Genomic DNA, 7661 nt, shown 5'->3' on the forward strand with positions numbered 1-7661 from the left:
CATAGTCGCCAATGTCTCTTGTGAATAAAAAAGTAAAATACGATTGAAGAATAAATGAACTTTATTGAAGCAGTGTACGAAAACCACTGAAAGCAAATTACAATGATAAAGAAAAAATAACGAATAGCTTAAAGCACAATATGCTAACCAATGCTACTTGTGACTGGGAATTATCCCCGGCTATGGCGTTACCATACTACACACCTAACATGTGTGGCCAGTCAATTCCGATTGAACATCCTGCCCCCGTTGAAAGGATCCTTTCAATATCCTGATTGTAATGGGGCTAGTTTATGAACTGGTCGGCGAAGAATTCCCTTTGCTGTTTTAATTTCCACCACTCGGACCTTTTTGTCTGGACCTGGGATAACGTTGGTAATTCGGCCTAATGGCCACTGGTTAGATGGTATATTATCTTCATATAAAAGTACAAGCTGATCAAGTTCTACGTTAGCTTGGTCAGTTAGCCATTTGGATCGCTGCTGCAGCTCATGAAGGTAGTCACGTCGCCATTGTTGCCAAAACAAATTTTTTATATGGGTGATGCGTTGCCATCGTGATAAATATGATAGCTTGTTGGTGTCACAATTGGGTTCGGGTACGCTCCTAATCGATTCACCAATAAGAAAGTGAGATGGCGTCAAGACGCTTCCATCATTAGGATCTTTTGACATTGTTACCAATAGACGAGAGTTAAGAATGCCTTCTGCTTCAATTATGACTGTCAAGAGTTCCTCATACGTGAGACCACCTTGGGATAAGTATTTGGTAAAAAGTTGCTTTGCTGATTTAACAGCAGCTTCCCAGAGCCCACCGAAATGCGGCGATCTCGGTGGGATAAAATGAAATTCGAAACCTGTGATGGACGAAAAGTCGGAAATTTCCTTTCGCCTTTGATCGCACAAGTAGCGCTGGTAAAAATCTTGCAATTTGTTGTGAGCCCCCACGAAATTTGTTGCGTTGTCACAGTAAATTCGATGTGGAATGCCTCGCCGGTTTATAAATCGTTTGAGACAGTATATGAACGCATCGGCACTTAAATCGGAAACTAATTCCATATGTATTGCTTTCGTGGAAAAGCACACAAAGATCTCCACATAGGTTTTGTAGGGAACCTTACTCCTGATACGGTAACTGGTAAGGAAAGGTCCACAAAAATCCACTCCGCAAATATAAAATGGCCGCTCTGTATGAAATCGGTCCGCTGGTAAGAGTCCCATGATTTGTTGTTGCAATATTGGTCGATATTTGAAGCAGTGAACACATTGTCGCACAACCTTGCGTGCAGTTTCTCTAGCCCTCACAATCCAAATGCGCTGTCGGAGCAAACCTAATAGAACCTTCGGTCTATATAGAGGATTATGAAACGATGGTCGTGAGGCAGTATTAGCGGGCATCTTGCTTCTATTGGAATAGGTGCTTGCAACAACCGTCCACCTACTCTAACAACGGTGTGCATCTTCTTAAATATTTTCAGTTGGCACAAGAGTGGCGACAGTTTCTGAAACGATGGAGGTATATTTTTGTTGTTCTCTAATGCATTAATTTCCGAAGAGTAGAAATCGCGTTGTAAGGTTACGGCAACAAAATTGAATGCATTATTGAGTTCCGCAGCAGAAATGGGTTCTACATATTGTATTTGCATCTTTCTTTGCGGTGGAATTGTGTTATATACGCGATGAATAAATGCTATTATGCGAAGGATGCGGATATATGAGGAATTTCGATTGACGATATCATTTACAATGTGTGTTATGTGATTTGTTTTATAACATTGAGTTAGTTTGGGCTTACGCTGCTCTTCCACTGGTGCGTCGGTGACGACTACCAGCTCCGGCCAATGTTTTGACTCCTTACTAAGGAATAATAGGCCAGAAAACCATATTGTGCTACATAGATCAGCAGCACTGCAGCCGCGTGAAATTAAATCGGCCGGATTATGCTTCGATGGTACATGTCGCCATATGATTCCCTGCGAATGTTCCTGGATTTCCGAGACCCGGTTGGCGACAAATGAAGTAAGAGTCGAGGAATGAGTTTTTAACCACTGAAGGACCATGGTTGAATCGGTCCAAAAATATACTGTGTTCATATTCTGCTTGAGGTTCACTTCAAACCTTTTCCATGTTCGTATTAAAAGCAATGCAGCGCACAGCTCCAAACTTGGTACAGACTGTGCCTTTACTGGAGCTACTTTGGACTTGGCGATAAGCAAATTAATTTTATACGTACCATTGTGCCAAATTCTGGTATAAATGCAGCATCGATAAGCTCGCTCAGAGGCATCTGCAAACCCGTGCAGTTCGCCTCTCTGTGATGGTGAAGTAAATGCGTAGCGAGGAACGGCAATTGTGTTTATATTAGGTAGATCATCTTCTATGCTAGCCCATAAATCGGAAAGTGGCTTGGGCACTTCCTTATCCCACGAGACACCGTATAACCAAAGTGCTTGGAGAAGCATCTTGCATCGAATTACAATTGGACTCAAAAGCCCTTGTAAGTCATATATCTTTGCTGTCTTTGAAAGAATTAAACGCTTTGTAGTATTCCTGTGGGTTTCGTCATTAAATTGGAAACAAAATTGATTTGATCTTGGTTTCCATAACATTCCCAGTGTACTAGTAACGCCGCATGCCAGCTGAATGGCTACCTCATCTGTGTTTGTGAAAAGTTCACTGCAGTTGCTGTTCCATTTAGCGAGTTCGAGTTTGGCCATCGCTAATAACTGGGTTAATTCGAATTTGCGTTGTTTTAACTACTCTAGAGTATCGGCGCCTGTAAGGACATCGTCTACATATAGATCGGATTTCAAGACGTGTGCGCCAAGAGGATAAAGATTTCCATACGTTTCCGCAATAAAATATAAACTGCGGATTGCTAGGAACGGTGCTGAAGCCGTTCTATATGTTATAGTATTTAATTCATAGAACTGTAAAGGAAGATGTGGTTCATCTCACCATACAATTACTTGAAATTGTCTGTCTTTCGGTGACATCCAGAACTGGCGATACATTTTACAAATATCAGCAGTTAATACATGTTTGTAGAGGCGAAATTTAAGCAAAATTGTTATGAGATCCGGCTGGATCGTTGGGCCTACCATAAGTAAATCGTTGAGGGATATGTTAGATGAGGTTTTTTGAGATGCGTCAAATACGACACGCAATTTAGTTGTTACATTTGTTGGGCGCAGCACAGCATGATGCGGTATAAAATAATGATTTGGACTGATGTCGAACTCATTGATCGGAGACATGTGCCCAAATGCTGCATACTCCTTCATAAACTCGGTGTACGATTTTCCTAACTCTGTGTCTCTTTTGAAACGGCGTTCTAGAGATATAAACCGCCTGTAAGCATTCTGAAACGAATTGCCAAGTGCTTTAGGTGAGCTAATAAATGGTAAGGAAACCTGAACCCGATTATATGCTGTTTACGTAACATGTTTGACGTAATGGGCTTCGCATGCCACATGCTCTTCAGAGAGTTGTTGCTCTTGTACTCTTCGATTTCCCAAAAACGTTGTAGTTGGGCGGATAAATTAGGTGAAGATAGCGATTTCGTAAAGTAGCATGCATTCGACCGCAAGGTACTGTGATTCTCGTATTTCCCACCTACTATCCACCCTAGAAGAGTATTAACTATAAGGCATTGATTCCCATCGAGAGACAATTTTCCTTCATCGAGAAGTTCGAAGAAAATGTCTGTGCCGTTAAGCAGATCTATTTTATGCGGCTTAAAAAAATAGGGATTCGCCAAATTGACGTTTGGAGGAAATTCTAAACTTTTTGTATCTATATATTGGCTAGGCTGTCCTGATGATATCGTATTGACAACCGCAAACTCTGCAGTACAATTAAAATTTGAAAACCGTGACTGAATCGTGGTTTCTACCTTAGTGGATACTCTTTCGCTAGCGTCTGCGATCCCTGCTACTTCCTGAATGAAACGAATTTGATGTAGACGTAAACGCTTTGCAGTTTCAAGTGTTATAAAATTCAGCTCAGAGCAAGAATCCAATAAGGCACGAACTGGTTGGAAGATGCCGCAAGCATCCTTAATCAAAACGATTGCTGTTGGAATGATAGAGCAACCAGTAGCCCGTGCCAACAATGTGGTAGGTGTTTGCGATGTAAAATCTTGGTTGGTTGGTTGGTTTGATCCGGACATCCATGCTGGAGCTGGACCGGAGTGCGAAAACGAAAAGGTCGATGAAGATGAAATAAGCGACTCTCCAGATGAAGACACTCGATGTAGCAATGTATGGTGGAAAGTGTTACACACCCGGCATCGCGTTTGTGATGGACACTTAGCGACCACATGACCTGTACCCAAACAATTAATACATAGAGATGATAGCTTAGCTAAGTCAAATCTCTGGGCCACACTCATGTTGCGAAATTTCCTACATCGATGAATGAGATGGTCTCCTGCTTGGCAACAGACACATTTTGATTTGGAGGTGACGAAAGCTTTTGATTTGCTTACCTTCGAATTGGGAATGTGATTAGCCACGTCAGGGGGGCGCTTATTCCAACTCTCGAGAAGTTGACAACTATGGCTTAGATTAGTGTAACACTTTTCAAACGATGGGAGTTCTTTAAATTCTTGGCGTTATTCATAAGCTTTTTTGGAGTCAGCATCTAACCTAGTTAAAATAATATCAATTAGCAACGCTTCCATTCCATTGCACAACAAATTTACTAGCTTTAAATTGCTCTAAATGTAAGCATATGACATTTCACCGAGTGAAGCCAGCATTGAAATCTTATGTAATAGATGATACGCCTTTGGAGCGTATATCTATTGCAAATGATCTAGGTGTCCTTTTTGATCCGAAATTGAATTTTAACATGCATATTTCATCTATAGCCAAAAAAGCGTTGGGTTTACTTGGATTTGTTAAAAGATGGGCTAAAGAGTTCGATGATCCGTACCTCACTAAGGTTCTTTACACCACGCTGGTTCGTCCAATACTCGAGTATTGCTCATGCGTTTGGTCCCCTGTTTCTCAAAAGCATATAAAGCGTCTTGAGTCAGTTCAAAAGCAATTTTTGATATTTGCATTGCGCGGCCTTAATTGGGACTCAAGTCTCCACCTTCCTCCATACAGAAGTAGACTTCTTCTTATTAACTTACCCACTCTGGAAAATCGGAGAATATTACTGGGGGTATTGTTCATCCATAAGCTCATTATTGGAGAAATTGATTCCGCGGACCTCCTCAGCCGCTTGTTTTTTGCGGTTCCCCCTAGAGTATCCAGACACTACGTTCCTTTCTATTTACCCCTTTGTCGACGAAACTTTGCTAAAAATAATCCTCTTCTTATCTGGTGCGCGCACTACAATGACTTGTATAGCTGCATCAGTATTGAATGTACTTTTGCCACTATACGTAATGCAATACTTGCCTATCTAATTTAAGAGATACAAGCTAATTTAATTTGCCGGCATTTTATTACTTCGATAAAAAAAACAGGAACTGTCTCGCTTAAGGATGGAGGAACATTTATCAACATGTATCATTAAGAAGGAACAAAACAGTATTGTGTTGATTGGAATCTGGTGCATTCCAACAACGTAAAAAACATGCTTTTTCATGAGTCACTGACCGGAATCGTATGCATTCCGGCAGTATAATCTTATGGGTCAGGCATCGAGCTGATTGGAATCCGGTGCATTCCAACAACACAGGTCATGTTACTTTTTTATGCCTTGTGATGGCGTATCCTCATTACACTACTCTTAGCACTGCCGGATTCCCATGACATGCTGATTGGAATCTTGTTGCATTCCAACAGGGAGATTGGAATCCACTGCATTCCGAAATCATGCTGAGCGGAATCTGATGCATTCCGCCAGTATAAGATTTCGGCATAAGATCTTATTTCTGCTCATATTTCTTATTATTATTATATTCTGAAATTAAATAGTAATGTTCATTAATATTTCTTTGTTTGTAATATAACATTGTTGAAAGCTCGATATATCTTAAATTTTATCTTTTGAGTTGTATATTTATATATCTTTTATATTATGCAGCCGACCATAGTTTGTCGTCGACTTTAAATAATAAATAAATAAATAAATAAATGTCCTTCTCGGAGCCAATCGATAATAAAGCCCCTTTAATAGAAGCAACGTTGTCGATAAGAGATCGCAAAGCGATGTGATCGCCTTTATTCATTGATGGCAACGTGTGCAGAATCTTTATATGTATGTTCAATAAAAATTGGGGTTTTATTGTCAAAGCGCTCTTTTAGTCTTTGCAGCACTCGCTGATAGTTTGCTTCTGAAACGTCAAATGGTTCAATAACTGCTCGCGCGGCCCCCGACAAGCAATCAAGAAGATAACTAAATTTGTCAATTTGTGATAACGACGAATCCTCGTGTACCAACGACTCAAACATATGTATGAATCGAGAATATTCTGTGTACTTGCCGTCGAATTTCGGCAACTTTAATTTGGGCAAGCGATGTGAAGAAAGCGAAGGGGTCGTTGTATTAAAATAGCTTAATTCAGCGCTGCTTGATCGACGTGCTCTGTTCAAGAATCCTAATAATTTGGACTTGGTCGTGATGAAGAGTTCCCCTAAATCACTGCGGCCATTGTCTGTAAAGCAAAGTTTTTCAATTTGGGTTTGTATGTGACATACTTGCTTGAAATATGATTCCAATATTTGCAATTGACACTCTAGAAACGTGGCGTCAGCTGCAACACCTTCCCTTTCAATTTTAGTTTTAAGGTTAGTGATATTCCGCTTCATTGAACTGCGTTGTTGACGCAGCGGTGGCAATTCCACCGATGTATCATTGGTATCATCATCCGTCGGCATGTTTCCGGCCTTTAGATCTCAAAAATTGTGTGTTGATTGGTTTTTCCTCAAATTTATTTAATTTGCAAGCTGCGTGTTCCCGTATGAAGGTAAAAAACCAAGCGTGCAAACGGACTGATAACAAAGTAAAGCACCACAATATAAAACGGAGATATGGTGTGATATTTTTCGCGGAAAACAGTACTTTTCTTTTTATATGCAATCTGCTTATTACCGTATTAAGCAAAAACAAAACGTGCGAATGCGACTGAGGGCAATGTAAAGAACCGCAATATAAAACAATATGCTTGCGATTATGTGCGTAGGCTGTGTTTAGGCAAATGCAACGATAATTACGATATATATGTACATGTACTCAGAAAACCAAAAAGTGCAATGTAAAGAACCGCAATATAAAACAATATGCTTGCGATTATGTGCGCAGGCTGTGTGTATGCCAATGCAGTACTAATTACGATATGTATACGAGAACATGTACTGCCCTCTATATTAAAATGTGAGGCTCCAAATTGTTCTCTTTTCCGTGTACTCAAATTTGTTTGTGTTCTTGACGGCAGCGAGCACCTTTATATGTATAGTTGTATTTTGTTTTTATAACGAAATGCTTGCTTCACCGTCCTGTCACGGTCGCCAATGTCTCTTGTGAATAAAAAAGTAAAATACGATTGAAGAATAAATGAACTTTATTGAAGCAGTGTACGAAAACCACTGTAAGCAAATTACAATGATAAAGAAAAAATAACGAATAGCTTAACTTGCTTGTGACTGGGAATTATCCCCGGCTATGGCGTTACCATAGTACACACCTAACATTTGTGACCAGTCA

Source organism: Eurosta solidaginis, chromosome 4, assembly GCF_040869045.1.
Source record: "Eurosta solidaginis isolate ZX-2024a chromosome 4, ASM4086904v1, whole genome shotgun sequence".
Taxonomy (NCBI): Eukaryota; Metazoa; Arthropoda; class Insecta; order Diptera; family Tephritidae; genus Eurosta; species Eurosta solidaginis.